Source organism: Myotis davidii, unplaced genomic scaffold (genome assembly GCF_000327345.1).
Source record: "Myotis davidii unplaced genomic scaffold, ASM32734v1 scaffold1359, whole genome shotgun sequence".
Lineage (NCBI taxonomy): Eukaryota > Metazoa > Chordata > Mammalia > Chiroptera > Vespertilionidae > Myotis > Myotis davidii.
In genome coordinates this window covers 1,100,658-1,120,707 of record NW_006293318.1, presented here as the reverse complement: position 1 = coordinate 1,120,707, position 20,050 = coordinate 1,100,658, and the positions used below count along the sequence as shown (strand labels likewise).

The window sequence follows — 20,050 nt, the reverse complement described above, 5'->3', positions numbered from 1 at the left end:
CTGCTTGTTATTTTTTTTTTTTCCTAGAAGCTGCTCTGCTTGTGTATTTTTTCTTACCGTGTCTTCTAGCTAACTGATGTGGTCCTCCACTTCTTCTAGTTTAGTTGATGCTTTCTATTGAGTTCTTTATAACAGTGATGTCATTTTTCATTTCTTCTTGGTTTCTCTTCATTTCCTCTTGGTTCTTCTTCATTTCCTCTTGGTTCCTACACATATTGTTGAATTGGTCTTCCATTCTTTTCATCCACCTTATGGCCATTTCTCTGAATTCTTTCTCTGACAGGTTGCTTGCCTCCATTGCCTCCATTTTGTTCACTTCCTTTTCTGGTGATGCCTGTTTTTCTTTCATATTTGGGTTTGTTCTTTGTTTCACCATGATTTCTCTTCTCAAGGTGTTTGGTTATGTAGTTCTCTCTCTGCTTTCTGTGAGAAGAAGCAGTGCTCGTCTGAGTTCACGCAGTCACGCTGCTTGAGATCCCTTGTTTCCAGGTTAGTAGCTGGTCTCTGGATGCCGGCAACAATCGCCCAAAATGGCGTGGTCTCCCAAAAGGTATTTTTTTTTATTCTGACATTGAATTGGTTCTATTTTTCCCAGCACCAGAGCAAGAGAAGAAATGTCTGTTGCCTTTTCATTTTCTAAGTCAGAAACCAAGGGAACTGCTTATGCGTAAGGTCACAGGGTAGAGAAAGTCAAGCAGTTTGGAACTCGCTTCCCATCTCCAAGCCATTGTCAGCAGCATCATATAATTATAGTGATAATATTCATGAAATGCTTAGGATATATCCCCTATTTTATGGACAAGAAAACTCAAGTTTAGAGATTTTTAAGCAACTTGTCCAACGACAATTAGTGAAAAAACTGGGATAAAGTCCCAGATAGTTCATCTCCAGAGCCCATGCTCTGCTGCTTCTCAGATATATAAGAGACATAACCATGGAACATAAGCAACAGTCCTTTGGAGAGGAGAATTAAACCAAGGGTGAGAAAATGGAAGGGAGGGGCAGTATATGAGAAAACCGGGAAACCAGGCCGAATCGGCAATTGCTTACCAGGAAGGGGCAGTGTACAGTCCCTCTGCTGGAGGTGATTCCGTTTGAGCCAACCCAGGACAGACCTCTAACATGTCTTGGTTCCTAATAACACACCTTCAGGTAACAGCCACACTGACAGAGGCTTGGTTTTCTTGAGAAATATGAAGAAACTCAGCACCTTCAGTTAGAAAAGGTGGGATACCAGGGCTCTCTTGTTATTGGTCCTCTTTCAGGCTCAGGTTCATCATCCCCACCAATCAGTGGGTTCAATAGCACTCACCAGTTGGACAAGGCTAGGTGGATGTGTTCATCCGGAAGCAATACTTCATTTCTGACAAACTGGACATTGAAATAATTCCTACTATTGTCTCCAGGATCAATTTCTGAGACTTCTATTCTATGTTCATTAGATGTCTTTGAGGTTGACATTGTTTTTGTGTAGATTTAAGCAGATGAGCACTTCTAAAATGTTGTACAGTGGGGCCTTGACTTATGAGTTTAATTTGTTCCATGACGGAGCTTGTAACTCAAATTACTTGTATGTCAAATCAAAAGTGAACGAGTGAGACACGTGATGCTGGGCTGATGTGGCGTTCACCATGATGTTCGCTGCGCCAACTAGCAGCGGGGTATCTGAAGCTGGCTCTTAACCCAAATTTTAGCTCACAACTCAAAGCAAAAAATCGGCCGAGAGACGGCTCATATCTCAAAAAACTCGTTAGTCGGGACACTCGTAAGTTAAGGCCCCACTGTATTATACAATAATTAGAATGTGGTTGAGATATATGAGGCAACGCTTTCCGTAAATATGTTGAAGGCTGGGAGGGTTTGCTCTCTTTTTGTAAGCTCAGCCTTCCTATAAAGAATGCAGATTTGCCCTAACCAGTTTGGCTCAGTGGATAGAGCATTGGCCATGTACCTTAGTTTTGGACTTAATTCCCAGTAGGGGACATACAGGAGGCAGCTGATGAATGTTTCCTTCTCATCAATATTGCTAACTCTCTACATCCCTTCCTCTCTGTAAAAATCAATAATATAGCCCTAACCGGTTTAGCTCAGCGGATAGAGCATTGGCCTGTGGACTGAAGGGTCCCAGGTTCGATCTGGTCAAGAGCATGTACCTTGGTTGCAGGCACATCCCCAGTAGGGTGAGTGTAAGAGGCAGCTGATCGATGTTTCTCTCTCATCGATGTTTCTAACTCTCTATCCCTCTCCCTTTCTCTCTGTAAAATAACCAATAAAATCAATAAAATATATCTAAAAATCAATTCTATATATATATATATATATTAAAAAGAAGAATGTAGATTTCTAGATTTGGTTCCCAAGCCTAAGTAAGAACTGAAAGTGAAAGTAAGTTCAACATTATATGATGTGCTGTTTGAGTGTTTTTGTGGTATAAACTGAAAACTTGTCGATAGATACTAATGCCTTATACATAGGTTCAGATTTATCTATGATTCTTTTTTTATGCTATTCACACTGATATTTTTATTGAAATACTAGAGGCCTGGTGCACACATTCATGCACTGGTGGGGTCCCTCGGCCTGGCCTGTGGGGATTGGGCTTTCTGACATCCCCCGAGGGGTCCCAGATTGCAAGAGGGTGGTTCTTGGGTGACATACCCTGGAATTGGGCTCCCTCCTGTCTGGGTCTGGGGTGTTGATGAAGCAGATTTGGGGCTGACAGGCTCCACCCACAGCCGATTCCCTGAGGAATTGGACTCCCTCCTCTACTGACTGGAGTGTCTGCACCTGGTGGTCATTGCATGTCATAGCTACCAGGCAAACGTAGGATGTCCTTAGGCTTTTATATATATAGATTATTCACATTAGGCAAAGATATAAAATCATATATTCTTTGCAAAGCCATTAGCACAATGATCAGTACTTAGTAAGTGATAAGAAATGTTTTTTCCTTTCCAAACCCAGACCCTTCTCTGTCATGTGACCTGTGCCAGTCTCCTGGCTCCATGATTCTAGCCCAGATGTTCACTGTGTTCCAGCACTGCCTTTATCTCCAAGTAGGAGTTGCTTTTTAGTTAACAAAGTTCAAATGAGCAAATATTTGTTGTAATTATGTTCATTAGATACAAAAATGTGAAGTATTTTGTGTATTTGCTCTTTGGGTAAATAAAGATGGGTATGATCCCTGGTGGTCCTATGAGTCACTGGGAGCAATACCACCCACTTCCCTTCTCTTCTATTTTAAAATTGTAGCAACTCTAGCTCCCCAAGAGGCTGAAATGTAGACTCCCTGCGGGCTGTGAAATGCAGACTCCCTCTGAAGAGATGCTTGACATGATTAGAGGTTGATTAGAGGTTCTAGTCTCTGAGAGCAAAGGACATGTTGTAAGAGACTGACTAGACATAAGTCTTCTTTTTGCAAGAGTTTGGATTTGGTTCAGATGCTGTCTCTCTGTCTGAGTACCATCTACCGCTGCTTCCTTTATTCTTTCTCTATATTGCTTCCTAACTGGGGTACAGGTAGGATGGATACCACAGTCCAAGTGGCCCCCTGCTGCTGCTGCTGACATCAAGCGCTCCTGGTGGGCCTCAGGAAATAGCGTCACTTAGTTCTGTTTAATGTCTAGGATGTGAAGTCAGGCAAGGCACCTGCCATTTTCCGCAACTCTCTAATCTTCCTCTTTATTAGCTGTCTGGCACCATCATCACACTGCCTGCTTGGTTTAAATCCTGCTCACTCTTGTAATAAAAAAAGACAAGAGAATGTCCCCAAAGATATAAACTTAGTCTCTCTCATACTGTAGACAGTTATTTTATTTTCAGTGTAATTTTCCTTGGAACAAAAATTCTTTTATATTTCCACAGGAAAAGAAACTATCTTTTTGCCTCACAAGTAAATATTTTACATGACAATTGTCCAGATGTTTGAGATGCCTACTGAAGCTTTCTCTATTTAACAACTGATCCTTTAGATCTGTTGTTTAAATGGCAAAGGCTATAGTGTATATTCTCACTCATTTACTTATTTTATTCATTCAAATAACATTTATTGGGTTCTTGCTGTGAATCGCACACTGTGCTATGTACTGTGAACACCACACAAAGAAGAGGATGCTCTTATTTGAGAAAACAAGTAGGGGAGATAAACTCACACATAAATTGTAACACAACATGTTCAGGGTTATGAGAGAAGTATGAGTCAGATGCCCTGGAAACACAGAGGGCTTCCTGTCTAAGTTTGAATAGGGAAGGGTGAGAAGATTTCACAGAGGAGGAAGAGATATTTGCGTTCACACGGTCAGTGTGTGCAAAGAGAAGGTAAGGGGTGGGGACATGCTATGGAATGTGAAAAGCTTAGTGTAGCTGGAAAGAGGGAGATTGGCAGGGGAAGATCAAGACGGGTTTGGAGATGTCACTTGGATCAGAATGTGAAAAGGTAATTGGAATTAACTGTAATTAATTGCCTAGGTATTGGAGGGCCAATAGAAATATGGCCTACAGAGCTGGATCTGAGCCTCAGGGGCAATCCCTATCCTCCAACAGGATGTATAGTGACACAAGGACCATGACCAGAAGGAAAATCTGCAAATCACATGAAACAAAATCAGCCACCTACACCCCTGGGTAGGGGTTGAATATAGGGGTAGCAGGTGAGGAGAAGGAGGGCAGTTGGAGGACCTGGGAGAAAGCTCCGCTGGGGACGGGAGGGAGAAGATGAGGCCCTAAGCCAGGCCAATGTGGCTCAGTGGTTGAGCATTGACTTATGAACCAGGAGGTTATAGTTCCATTCCCGGTCAGGGCACATGCCCAGGTGGTGGGCTTGATCCGATCCCCAATGTAGGGTGTGCAGGAGGCTGCAGATCAATGATTCTCTCTCATCATTCATGTTTCTATCTCCCTCTCCCTCTCTAAAAAAGAAGATGAGGCCCTAGGAGATGAAGAGTGTTTAGGGTTTCTCCACCTATTTAGGGGTGTAAACTTCCTCTTCAGAGTCAAAAAACATGAACAGAGCTAGGAAGTGCAAAGCTCCCAGTTGTCATGGTTTCTTTTGTTTGTTTGTTTCTCCCCTCTTCTTCTTCCTGTGGGAAAATTACCTAGTGTGAGCCTAGTCCAGGAGGAGGAGAGAAAGCAGGTGTTCTGAGCAGAGGGTGTATACAAGGCAGGGCCTGCCTGTGCTGGAGGAGGAAAGCAGGGCTTCCAGGGGAAAAGGGAACCCTGACTCCGCCCTTCTCAGGACAGCGCCTTGTTTTCAAGGACGATGTTAGGGCTCACTCTTGCTGCTAGGAGGGCGTTGACTTTTGTCATAGCGTTACATCGGTGGTCAGATTTGGATCCGAGTGCTGTGATTCTACTGTTTTCATTTTTCTCTGCTTAAAGCAGTCAAAGCCTGTTGCTGTCTTATAATCACTGCAGCCACTACGGTAAGAACTACACCTGCTTCCTAATGGTTTCGGTGTATCTGGAGTCAAAACAGACCATAGCATCCTCCAGTCTACAGGAAAGGAGGGCCTGGGCGTCCATCACCTGGCTGACCGCCCAATGCGAGCATCTTCTCTATACTGACCCCTGCTCTCCGGTCCTCAGCCTATGTCTGAAAGACGACGGTGGAAGAACTCACAAGTCACCTGTGCCTTGGACAGTTGTGCTTTACAATGAAGTTCCTCTTATATGGAGCTGGGTGTGTTTCCTTGAGCCTCTGGCTTCTCTTATCACTTGGACCATAGGCTTAATTACGTCTATCTTCCACATGAGGCTGCTTCAGATATTTGAAAGCAGCCCACACATTTCTCAGCTCCTCAAAGAGGGAAATGGACACGGATGTTGGAGGACTCACTGCTTTCTGTCAGACATTAAGCTGGGCTCATGCACCGAAAATAGCTCCTTTGTAAGGAAAATCAAATCCAACAAATAAATAAACCAGAAAAAAAGACAATAAAAAAGAATAAATTATTTTCCCAGGTAAGTGGTAAGGCCAAGATTTGAACTAGAGTAAATTGCAAAAGTATTTATATTAAAAATACATTTAAACTTAGCATTTATTTCTATCAAGGTAATATAGCTTCATAATTTAAAAAGCCAGGTGTTGCTATAATAATATAGTGATAGGCTAATAATAATCATCTGACTCATCTCCCGATTCAGCTAGAAGTGAATCCATTACTCTGTCCACTATCTTGCTGCCTCTGCCCACCTCTTCCTCCAAGAGCATAGCTTTGAGTCCATCACCATCCTCATTACTGTACATGTATGTATGGAGAATATATATGGGTGGGGCAAGATTTACTAACATTTCCACAATCTACCTTATTTAAAAATTTTTCTCATTGAAAACCCTGCAGAAAGTGCCAAAACGATCTTTAAAAGCATTAAGTGAGCCTTAGCTGGTTTGGCTCAGTGGATAGAGCATTAGCCTGGGGACTGAAGGGTCCCAGGTTTGATTCTGGTCAAGGACACATGCCCGGGTTGTGAGCTCGATCCCCAGTAGAGGGTATGCAGGAGGCAGCCAATCAATGATTCTCTCTCATCATTGATGTTTCTATCGCTCTCTCCCTCTCCATTCTTCTCTGAAATCAATAAAAAATATATATGTATATATATTTTTTAAAAGTTAATTAAATATTGGAATTTATCTTTAATTAATAATCATATAACCTGAACTGATTTATATGGCACTCTACACAGAAGCAGGGCAAAATAGATTGTGTATAGCCTTCCTAATGTGTGGTACTCAAATCTAAACACAACTCTCCCAGTGTGAAAATATTAAACAGCTCTGACATGGAAATAAGAGCTACATCTGATTTTCAAATACACAGGAAGGACTAAAGGAAATTAGATTTAGAATCCATAATAAAAGGAAAATTAGTTTTCTTATTTGTAACCTTTCTTCTTTACTTAAAAAAATTGAACCCATTCATTCCAATATTTAACCTCTGGGCCCTCCTTGCTATCCACCCAACAATATATTCATATTTTCAATAGGCATTCTCTCTTCTCACCAGTCTCTCTAATGGTTTTCAAATCATTAAGCCCAAGTATTCCCAGCTAATAACATTGTTTAGAAGTGTCTATTTGACCCTCTCCCCCTCACTCATATTATAAAATATACAGATATGCAAGCACTAAGTTTGATTTTGATATATTATTTCTCTATTCCTGTAGCAGTGTCAGAAATTAACAAAAAAGAACAAACAACCCAATACCAAAACAAAACCCAACCACATTTTGCTCTAAAGTCACTCTGAGAGATTTCTGGGTCTTCTACAAAGAACGTCAATGCAACTAGCCAAGCTGAAAGGGAAGTAGGGGTTCAGTGTTCTTCACAAGGTTTAGCATCAAAATAAACTGCACGCTATTTGCTTGGAACTTTATACATATGATAATAATACAAAGAAATAGTAGCCATGAGCTCTTCCCATAGGAACTCATGGTGCAGTTTGGAAAGTAAGAACACTTAAGAAGTGCTGAACAGAAGTGATAAATAACAAATTCATGCAACAGGATGATAGAGAATGCAGTGTTTCGGAAAGTTTTCATCCCAATAAAAGACCTTCCTATCTTCTGAGATGGCCCAAGGCAAAGAGGGAGTTAGACAGTGGGATTGTGGTCCCCATTTGGTCTTTAGTGAACCCCATGGGTTTGGCTAGTTTGCTTAACCTCTGTGGGCTTGAATTTCATTATTTGAAGGGAAAAAAAAACTTAAAATGAATAATAGTTGAAACATTTTTTAAATATGGCTAACACAAGCCATCAACAACATCTATATAGACGGCACACACACACACACACACACACACTCACACACATAGAGTACCCATGTACATTGTAGGGATAAACTGAGTGTCACAGGCATATTTAAGTATTTCTTGGAGGTGGGTAGGGGCCATCAAGATTTTCTTTTTCTGTGAATTTATCCTCACCACCGTACTTTCACAGGCTGGGAGATAATGAAGCTTTGCCATTTATCTGTGGAACAGTGTGGAGACCATAATTCCACTTCAACCCAGTGACGCTCAAACCCTCTAGATGAGAACTCTGGTCACTGCAGAGTTGCAAAGCCCTTCATCCAGACATGTTTATGTATAAATTCAGTTGTGAATTTTGCTGTCTCAGAAATCAGATTAAAAATGTTTAGTACTATCCTGCTGTAATTAGATTATTACATACCTGGCACTGTCTATGACCTCAACTTACAAGTGTCATTTTCTACATTGCATCAGAGATTGTACATTGCATTTCCCTGAACAAAGTCTAAATTTCACGATTGCATACTCATCTGGGACGGTGTCAACATGAGTCCAGGGGCCTGTATGTGAAGCTGGCAAGGCTCCCTTCCTTGTATCATCAACCTAGAGGGGTGCGGAGTGGCAGTGCCTCCCTCAGATCCCTGGCCTTTGGGCTCACTGTAAGCTCCAGCACCAAGAGGCTGCTGCTGGATGGCCTTTGCATATGGATGGCCTGGGCTGAGGCCACTGGCCAGTCTCAGCTGAGGAAGGACTATCTTTCCTCATCTACTCTAACCACGTGGATGAGGCACACCCACAGCCTTGTACAGATCTCTCCAAGGGAGGGACGAGAGTTCAGACCCCTCACACTGCTCTCCCGCCTGCCTTCAGATTTCCTATCTCTCTCCTGCACGAAGGAATGACCCCCACCTTTCCTGAAGGTTTCCTCTCGCCCACCAGTCTACAGCCTGGCCTCCAGCTCTGGTCCTCACATCACCATGAACTAGGGGGCTCTCTGCCCACAAAGGCACAGACAATGCTAGATTCTGTCTGAGCAAGGTTGGAAAGTTGGCACCAAGCCTCTCAGTCCACTGACTCCCTCCTCGCTACTACTGATCCATTTTTACTCTTCTTCGTAATCACTCAAACCCCTTATTTCCCTCACCTTGGTGATATTAATCAAGATATTATATTGAGAAAAAATGTAGATGCAGTTTTCTACGAAGCAATGTCATAGTTTGATAGACAATTTGATGGTTATAGATTATATGTATTTTCATATGGAACAAAACCTTACCATATAATGACCACATGATGGTGAAGTATCAAAGATCAAGTCCAGGAGAGAAGTATATTGCAGAGAAGATGTTACCTGCTTCTGACAATAATGCTTTACAATAACAGTTATAATAGCAAAGTAATAATAATGGCAATTGTCATTCATTGCTTTTCTATAATATGCCAAAATTATTTGTAAATATTTCATCTTATTCCCCAACGACCTTATGAGGCAAGTCCTCTTATTTCTCTCCTTTTGCAACAGAGGAAATCAAAGACTGGAGATGTTAATATGCTGACCCAACAAACAAATACTAGATGGGTAAACAAGATTCAAATTCTGTCAATTTGATTCTAGAGCCTAACTACTCAACCTCTGCTCCCTGCTTCCTTGTAAGTGTTATAATCAAATAGATAGATGACTGAGAGAATCTGAACTATTTTAGGTTAAATTAGTAAAATTAAACTAGATTGGCGGACAAACACTAGAGTCCCTTCCCAATTATAACAGTTATATTTCTAAAAACACCTCTGGAAGCAGAATTTCCTGTTGAGGACTTCAATACTTTATTTTTTTTTTAAATGCATTGGAGAAAATTAAAGATAGTAAGAAAACGGAGAAAGCCTTTTTAAAGTTAGCATAATTATGATATTAGAATAAAAGAACAAAACAGCCCTCCCAATTAATTAAAGCAATATTTATTCACTTTAAGTTAGTATAAGGAGTTCTCTGTTGGTAACTTCCATTTAATAGCTCCCGTAAAGTATGCTTGGGTCCACCCATGACATTAATTCAAGGAGCCTTTTCATGTGTGTCTGAAATGCTTTGCTTATTTTAAAATTTATAATAATAACAAGCCTGTGCTTGATCGGAAAGTCTTAAGATTGCTTAAAAGGTACATGGAAAGAAGACCTGTATGCTAGAATTCCGAGGAAGGGTAACTGATGTTATAGATTACTGTATCTAGATATACAACTACACTATGTGATAGTAATCTCTATATAGTAATATATACTACACAAAAGTGAAAGACATTACAGCGTTCATTATTGTGTAGAGAAGAGTCATTTCCTTATAATCACACTGATGATTTTCTCTTTGCCTCAATTATTTGGGAGTAGATATAGCTGAACCCATATCATCTGAGCAATGTTGTGGAAACACAGCTCATTTATCAGATACGGCAAGTTAAATTGAAGACTTGTGATAACTGGTGAAGGCTCATTTTCAGAGACAGCACGAAGGGGTGGAAACAGGGGTGGGATAGGGAACACAGTGAAGGTCAGCCAAAAAAATGTATGAAGAGAGGAAAGTCAGATGACAGGGCCTTGCACACAGTATGTGTGCAATACATATGAACTGAAAAAAAAAAAGAATGGTGGATGGATGGAGTGATGAATGAATGATGGACGGAATAAAATAATATTGAATATTCCCAACTTCAGAGTTTTGCCACAGAGTAAATGAGGTATTCTAGGTGACTGCTATATTGCATTCTGTTATAATCAGTGTTGTACATTTCCATCCATGAGTGAGGAAAATAACACACAATGTCCTCTAACCACTATCTGTGAAAAGCTAAGGACATATTTTTCTCTGCTCCTTTCATACTTTGTTTCATATTAATGAGATGCTTTAAAAATCATGAAAAGTACCAACCTTGAAAGCTGCCTTCCGTTTTGCTCATCTCACCTAAAGAAATGTAAAAAAAAACAGAAAAAAAAAAGAAAATTTAAGTGAAAGCCAATTAAGGCAACACAGTTAAAAGAACATTAACACACACACACACACACACACACACACACACACACCTTTATCCATTTTCCCTTGATAAAGGAGGCATTTAACTGTGGAGAGAGAAACACCCTGATGAAGCTTCGCCCACTAAACTGTTTTTCAAACATTTTGTGCTTTTTGCATTTTGGGATAGTTTGCTTTTTAAAATTTATTGGACGCACAGCCATTGTGAATGACAATGAGTAGAGGTACAGAGGGGATGTTTAATAAAAATGATGAAACTAAATTATACATAAAGAAGAATTATATAGACAGCACTTAATCAACCCAGGGATATCTCCATCATGATAAGATTTTTCACTAACTTCAGACAAGAGTGTTCTAAGAGGCTGCTATAATTTATTCTCAGGATCTGCCTACTCTTGAATGCTGATTAGAACACAAGCTTTTGCTTCTGCTCCCTCCTTGCTCCCCCAATAATCTGTTCTCCCTTATGGACCAAGTGATTATTGTCTTGTTTATAATAACTGTTCTACATTCCTTATGGAAATTGTAATTATGATGCTGAATATTCAAATGGCAAGCCACTTTTCTCAGGGAAATTGTAATTATGATAATGCAGTATTTACCCAACCAATGTTTTCTAGCCATTGTTCTCTTTGAGGAATGAGGAGGTCAGAGGAAAACACTGAAATAAAACACCCCGTTGGGATCTCAGATATGTATTCTGGAAAAGCATAATAATAGCAGCTGATATTTGCTATATGGCAGGCACAACAATCAGGATGACATGTATATGACACGCATATATATTACCTGCAGGTATATGTCAATTACTTGTTTCTCACTTCATCTATATACCACCTAAGGTAAGTCATATTGTTATTCCAATTTTATGAGGCTCAGAAAAATTGAGTAATTTGCCTAACATCACACAGCTAGTAAACAATAGAGAGTTGAGGTTTAAACCAGCTCTATGAGCTCATTGTTAAAAGCCTCTATTTAAATGCACTGGCTCCGTGCACACTTTGAGAGCTGATTCAACCACAATCTCTCTTTTCTGAAAGCAGAGTGTTTTTTTAGTCCCTAAGCAGTGTGATTTGCTGCTGGCAGAGATACTTGGCTGTGACCCTTGTTCCTAATGATGAAATTTCTACCATTACCTCTCAGAATGGAATAAAACCTCTGCTCAGAATGAAATTTGATGCAATTTGGCATTATACATTGCGATTAAAAATTTTTATGACGTCTGGTCCAAGGGCTCCACTTCTAGAATTTATGCTAGAAGTATAAGAGCATTTATTATAGCATTGTTTTAAATAGTGAAAGCCTATAGAAGTAACCAAACATCCACCAAATACTTTATGGTGCAATAGAAAGCTAAAGTTATTAAAAATCAAGTTTTCATACCGTGTCCTGAGAAAACACCCATGAGACACCATGAAGTTAAAATAGCATTCTGTGAAATAGTATGCAAAATATGAACCTGCTTTTGTTAAAATAAATATATCTGATTTTGCCTCGAAAAATATCTATAAGAACAGATATCACATTCTTAATGTAGTGGCCCTGGCTGGTCTGTCTCAATTGGTTGCACATCATCCTGAGCACAAAAGACTGGCAGTTTGATTCCTGATCAGGGCATATGCCTGGGTTGCCAATTAATCTCAGGTACGGGATGTGCAGGAGGCAGCCAATCAATGTTTTGCTATTACATTGATTTTTTTTCTTTCTTTTCCTCTCCCTTCCTCTAAAAAATAAAAATAAAAAATCAATAAAAATATTTTTAAAAAACCAACACAAATACTTACAGTAGTTATCTTTTTCTAATAGGTTAAGAAGAATACTTGACCCCATGATAAATGAATACTCAATAAGCAAAGTGTTTACAGTAAGCATGCTTTTTTTTTTTTGGTAGGCAGAAAACAAATTTTTAAATATGTGAAATAATCAAGGACAAACAAAAAAAACCCATGAATATTATACTATTTCAAAAAGAAAACAAGCAAATACAACCCAAGTCAACCACTGGGAACTATTATTAGGTGAGCCACTAGGTAGGATGGGAAGGCATCTCACCTGCCTGCCTTACTTCCACTTTGTCAGATCTCTGTGACTCAAGTAAGGATAGAGGCCCTGTCCTTTCCTCCTTAGCTCAGCAATGAAGGTTTAGGATGTTTTTCTTTTTTTTTAATATTATGAAGCCAGGATTGAGCATCTATCATGTACAAGTACTTTATTTACTTTTTAAAAATCCCATAACTCTGTAAGATAGATATTTTCATTTTGATTTTATAAATAAGAAAAATGAGCCTCAGTGGAGTAATTTATTTACACAAAGTTTCCAAGTTGGCCTGTGTTCTTTTAATTTGGCAAATTTACCAGTTTCATAAAAAAAGGAACTAAGATTTTAAAAAATCTCAGGAACTAAGAGCAAACAAAAAAGAAATTTAAAAATGCAAGAACAAAAATGTATAAATTAGTGAGTTTTTAGTAGACTACTTTTAAACCACTGGCTTATCATCTTATGCAGTTGGAGAATAGCTTACAGGATCTGTTCTTGATCACTCTCTCAGCTTCCCTATATTTCTAATACCCTCCCCAAGAAGTTCCATTTCCCCCTACATATTTTAAAGCTTTAGAATAGCCCCCTTCATTCTTTCAGTAGGATCCAGCACATTCATATAGGCCACACACACACACACACGCGCACGCACGCACACACACACACACACACACACACCATATATATATGATGAAGCTGATGAGCTGTCCACCCTGACAGGAGCAGGAACCAATGCTAAGCCTCGGTTTCAGCACTATTTTATGGGGAGATCAATCAGCCACTTGATGGACAGCTGATTGTGACACTGGACCTCTTCCACCTTAGAAGAGCCAGTGACTCATTTTGACTAGAACTGGAACAGATTCCAAATAAAGGTTTGCTTATTTGCCTGCACAGCCTTGTTCAGCATCATGATCTGAGAGCCTACAGAGTGTTTGATTCATCTGGACACAATATGCATATTATTAGTTCAAACTAATGGAAATACCTTAGAATTCAGCATAATTATGAGATCCATTCATCCCAACACATACTACATGACCCCAAAGCTGCTGGCCTGATAGATTGATGGAACAGCCTTTTAAAGGTACAGCTGAAGCCACAGCTTGGAGATGATATGCTGAAATGATGGGGTGCCAGATAAAGTATGGGGTAAACACTCTAATCAATGACCATATTCTAGTACTGTAGCCCCAATCGATAGAATACATTGATCTAGGAACCAAGGGAAGGAAGTAGGAGTGGTTGAACTTAGCATCATTCCCAGTGACCTAATTGAGGAATTTGTGCAACCTGTTCCCACAAATTTAGGCTTTGTGAATCCAGAGATCCTGGTTTTAAGAATGAGAATACTTCCAGAAGAGGACACACTAGGAGGCTCATTAGACTTTAAGATGTGTCTTATATCCAATATCTTTGGGCTCCTTGTGCCAGGACGGTGGTATCAGGGAGTGGAGTCATCATACTGGCTTGGGTAATTGAATGAACATTGGGAAGAGGTAGGGTTGCTGTCACACAATGGGGGCAGGGAAGGACTTCTATTACCCAGGAGATTCATGGGATATCTCTTAGTATTTTCCCATTTACTTTTCAAAATATATTTTTATTAATTTCAGAGAGGAAGGGAGAGGATGAGAGAGATATAGAAACATCAATGATGACAGAGAATCACTAACTGGCTGCCTCCTGCACGCCCCACTGGGGATCAAGCCCGCAACCTAGGTATGTGCCCTGACCGGGAATCGAACCATGACCTCCTGGTTCATAAGTCGATGCACAACCACTGAACAACGCTGGCTGGGCCTCCCAACTATTTTTGAAAGCAAATGGATAAATACAGAAGTCCTGGCCTAAGAAAGAAATGATGTGTAGGATTTATGGCTTATCAGTAATTGTCTGTGTCACCCCACAAGGCAGGCCACATAGATCGGCAGTGGCGCAGGCCAAGGATGAGGGAATTCTAGAATAGGCAGTAGAAGAGGCAAGGCAATAGAGAAACAATAGGTATCAGTTGAGGCATTGAGACCAGCTGCATTGGCAGGCGGCTGTATTCCCATTAATCTTCCTCTCAGATGTTTTGTCAGAAAAGGGGATCTACTAGGATCCTGAAGAAGCTGTTCACAGCTGCCCAAAATGTTGGCTTCCAATGGCTCCCAGCTGACTCATCTGGGAGTTTTCCTCCTTCCACCAAAGAGAACTGCCTTCCCCAATATTATTCACCCTCTCACAGGCAGCTCATGTCTAATGACTGAGCAGTGTAAGGATACGAAGGCCAGACCTTCTTTTTTCTATTTGGGACATCAATAACCACATTGATCCCAAGCACACTCCCAACAAACTTCCTGCATAAAAAATTCTATCTCAGAATCAGCTTCTCACAACAATTGACCTAAAGCAAGATAACAAAGTTCAGAAGTCATGAAGCTGAGAATTGAACATGGATATGAGTGACTCTGAGTCCACATCCTAGCCATCATATCTTCCTGTCTCCCATAAAGAACAGTTTGTTCTATTTTTATTTTATTTTATTTATTTTTTTATGTATTTTATGATTTTTTACAGAGAGGAAGGGAGAGAGATAGAGAGTTAGAAACATTGATGAGAGAGAAACATCGATCAGCTGCCTCCTGCACATCTCCTACTGGGGATGTGCCCACAACCAAGGTACATGCCCTTGACCGGAATCGAACCTGGGACCTTTCAGTCCACAGGCCAACGCTCTATCCACTGAGCCAAACCGGTTTCGGCCAGTTTGTTCTAATTTTAAACATACTTTTGTTTAGGCATAAGCATTCAATAATGATATGTTTAAGCCTTTAAGTCAGAAAACATTCTACAGTGTTATACAATATCTACAATTATATTGCCACTGGAACATTAGACTAATGTATTTACACCTCTTGAAATACAGACTGATATAAATCAGTAGGCTATAACTACACATACAAAACAAGTTATAATATTACATTAAAATATGTCCTAAAATATATTTCAAGATTAATTTCAAGGTTAGTTTGACAACAATCTCTAATTATGCTAGCATATTTTCTAAGTACAAAATGATACTTTTAATTGTGCCATTTTCTATGAAAAAAAATTAAGACCTATCTGTTTCAGAAAACTTACAAGATTAGTTACAGAACAAGGACTTACATTTTCTACCATAAATGTAAGAATTTTATCAGGCATGAAATGCAGTCAGAACAATTTACAGCCCAGTAAAATATTTCTTCAGGCAGTCTTTAGAATAAGAACTTAGAAGATACCTCATTCCATGCAATTTTGAGAGAATGTTGTTAGGATTTCACAACCAGTGAACAGTCAGCTAAGTGGTAACCGCCTGTCGCTAGGCTCTTGTCTGGAAAACATTGTACCTCTTCATTCTGTTCTTGAAGAAACTCTACATCCCTGATTCCTTTGTTTCATTTACCAGCTCTTAACTCTGGATCACATCATTTTGCTTTTCTATTTAAACATATGTCGCATCATTGGTTTAGTGATGTTATCCCACCACTACACTGAATTAAGGACTTCACGTGATAAATAAACACAAGGTGTTAGGTAAAATTCCTCTGGCAGAAAGCTAAGATAAGAAAATTCTAAGAAATATATCTGTCCTGGACACACTAAGGCAAAAAATGGTTGCTACACATCGAGAAAGAGCTTACTAGCTTTGGTTTTATCCTTTACTTGTCAAAAGGTTATTGAAACCACTTGGTGAGAGAGGGCTTTTGAGAAATTCTTAACCATCAGATGGATGTAAAAGGTTCTTACTGGTGGAAAAGACAGGACCTGCCCATGGAGGCTGCATTGGATGTCCCATGTAGAGAGGTGAGTCGATAAAGCAAAGCAAAGCAAAAAGCATGGGAATCTACTCAGTAAGCTTTACGGTATAGACTCTTCCACACCACCGGAAACACCTCCATGAGAACATTGTTCACCTCCGGGGATATCAGGCTTCCTAAACTTATTCTGGGGTCATTTATTTTTCCTCAGCAGAGTTTACATGTAAACCTGCAAACTTCAGAAAGAATGCAACACAGGTTTACACTGGTTCATTCATTATTGTAACTGCAGTTGTGAGAGCTACAAAGGTGTGCATGACCTACTTGCAAGGAGCTTGGACTCATAACACCAGAATATTTGGCATCAGCAAATGGATCCCCAGTTTCTAGTCAGTAATATTTTCAGATTCAGGAAAGAGATTTAATTTTTGCGCATGGCATTCAGAACCAGTTGTAGCCAAGTGACTGTCAGTACAGTAAGTTACTGGTGTACTGCATTTAACATCTCAATGATACAGCTCAAAAAGCAGACCAACAAAAAGATAAAGACTGACATATACAGGCATGAGATTAACTTTGTGACACAAGGTTCTCTTTAGGATAGATCTTAGCAGAGTGATGCTGTAAAAATTTCACTTTGATGTATTTTTAAAGAATATTTTAAAATTAAATAACAGAGGGGTTGGGCAGTATCATAATTTGCAGGGAAAATTCTGAATAAACTGGTGTCAGCATAGAGCCAGAGTAATGGTTTGGAGATGAAAAGGCAGTTTATGAGGACTACTGAGGTGGCACTTGCAAGAAAGTTCTGTGATTATTTGTTTGTTCTACGTCTGTTTGGTGAAATCCTATATTGATAGGACTGATGAGGACTACTGAGGTGGCACTTGCAAGAAAGTAAGTTCTGTGATTATTTGTTTGTTCTATGTCTGTTTGGTGAAATCCTATATTGATAGGACTACTAGAGTAGCCTGTGCTAACTAATTTAAAATCATGCTTATCTTCCACTTTGGGGAGGCAGAGTGGTGTGGATAAAGCAGCACTGGATAATAATGCTAGAGGCCAGGCTTAGTCTGCTCTGTGGCTCCAATGGTTATCTCTTTCTGGGCAGAATTTTCCGTGACTTGAGTTACAAGTTAAATCTCAAGAGGCAAGTTAGGACAGGAAATGTGTACAGGTTGAGGCAGTCCAAATGAAGGACAGGTGATAGGCTGAATCCAAGCCAATGTTCCCCAAGGGGAACCAGAAGGAACATTTGGAAAGGTACGACTTAAATGGAAATATAAAGGAGGAGAAAGGGAATCATAAATATGAGAGAACCAAATCAGGGAACACAGGGAACAGTGGGCCATGATAATATTATCTTCGGACAAGTGAGGAACATCTGGAGATTGTCTGGGATAGTAAGAAATGTAAAATGTGTGTTGATTGTTTAGGAATCCCATGGTTCAGTCATTGTTTGGCCTGGCATCAAGGCAGGCTATGAGCTCCATGCAAGAGAGGTGCATCCCTTTTTTTTTTTCACTATTGGGTGTCCAGTGCCAGGCATAGTAATGGGCACTTGTGAAGCTGTCAATAAATATGTTAGAATGAGTGAACGGGTGTATGCATGAACAGATGAAATGAAACAAATAAATGAGTGATGAACTAAAGGTAACACGATGTATTGGATGAGGATCACTATAGGCACTCTATTACTTTTAAACCAGTCCTTGATAACATCATTTAAAATAAAATAAGACAGCAATATAGTGAAAAATATGAGATTCTGCACTTGGCCCCTATCCTTTTACTCCTAAAACATAATTAATATACAACAGTTTAGATAAGAGTATAGAATTGAAGTAAAACTTATGAATCAACAGGAAACATGATGTGTCTTCCCCCACACATACCAAAGTTATCTTAGGCTTTATTATTACACCTGTAGTATATTTAGGAGAGTAGGAAATGATCCTGTTTCACTTCACTGTTGCTATGTCATATGGAGCATTGCTTTTTATTTTGGATACCAGATTTTATGAGATCCACAGATGAAACACAGTTTGGGAGAAAGGTTAATATAAAGAATGGCTGAAGGAATTAACAATGATCAGAGGAAACACAAATTGTTTTAAAATAACTGAATGAATATAATACAATTTTAGCTAGAGAGATCTGAAGCAACATGAAGAAGAATCTTAAAAAATGTCTCAAAATGGCTTGTTTTGCTTTAAGACAAGAGCTGACAAACTACAGGCTGCCAAATCTAGCTACAGTCCTTATGTTCTTTCTTTCTTTATTGTTTATGTCTGCTTTCCTGCTACAATAGCAGAGTTGAGTAGTTGTGACAGAGACCATAAAGCCCACAAATATATTTACTATATGATCATTTCTAGAAAAAAATGCTGACTCCACCCCTAATAGAAAAACAAGCATCCATTCATTTATTTATTCATTCATTTAGCAAACACGTTTCAAGCATGGGCAATGTTTAGAAAATTTGTCAGACACTGGCAATATAGAGATAAGACACATCTATACCTTAGCCTAGGTATCAATTTCCCTTTCACCAGACATAAGCTAGATAACCATAAACAGAGCATATTTTGTCCATGAAGCAAATTCTTGGACTCAATGATTTTAAGGTTTTCCTTTAACTGCAAGATTATTATTATTATTAATTATTATTATTTAATCCTCACTTGAAGATATTTTTCCCATTGATTTTTGGAGAGAATGGAAGGAAAGGGGAGAGACAGAGAGAAACATCAATGTGAGAGAGACACATCAATCATTTGCCTCCTGCATGTGTCCCTGCTGGAATCCAGCCTGCAACCAAGGTACCTTCCCTTGATTGGAATCAAACCCAAGACCCTTCAGTCTTCGGGCCAACACTCTAACCAGTGAAGCAAACCAGCTAGGGCAACTGCAAGATTCTCTAAAAAGGGAAAGGTTATGAAGGAAAAGGTTTTGAAACACTGGTGAATGGAAGCAGATGGAGAAGGAAGAGGTGGTTCCTTCAGTTATGGAGAAGGTGTCAAGGACCTTGACTCAAGGTGAGTGATCATTGAATAAAGACAAGTCCAGTTGAATAAGCATGTATGGCAGGAGTGAGGACATATAGAGGAAGTATGTCTGAAAAGACCAGAAGAATCATATTATCAGGGGTATTCTGTGTCAAGCTTAATACCTTTCAGCTTATGTCAGAGAAAATAAATCTATGAAGTCTTTTTTAAGAGGGGAAGTGTAAACAAAGTGTAATTCTGGGAAGATCAATTTGACAGCTCTTTGTAAGATGGACTGGAGATGACAGATGAAACAGTTGTAACCAGGCTTAAAATAAAGAGAACACGAAACACTAAGGATTGAGTGGGAAGAGAGAAACAGAAATTAATGTGTATTTTTGCATGAATGAGACATGTTAGATCCACAGACGCAGGTTCTGTAGGAGGAATAGGTATCAGGTGCTGGGTGTGAC

At 39.5% G+C, this 20,050-nt stretch overlaps 1 protein-coding gene across 1 annotated transcript in view; it reads right to left on the bottom strand.

The window, feature by feature from the left end:
• The window catches only part of LINGO2 (leucine rich repeat and Ig domain containing 2), a 740,823-nt gene that overhangs the window by 375,401 nt on the left and 345,372 nt on the right, over window positions 1-20,050 (bottom strand). Inside the window, exon 4 of the mRNA XM_006767047.2 lies at window positions 10,663-10,695. The gene's annotated coding sequence lies outside the window, so the exon portion shown is untranslated. The remainder of the gene's footprint in view (window positions 1-10,662; window positions 10,696-20,050) is intronic.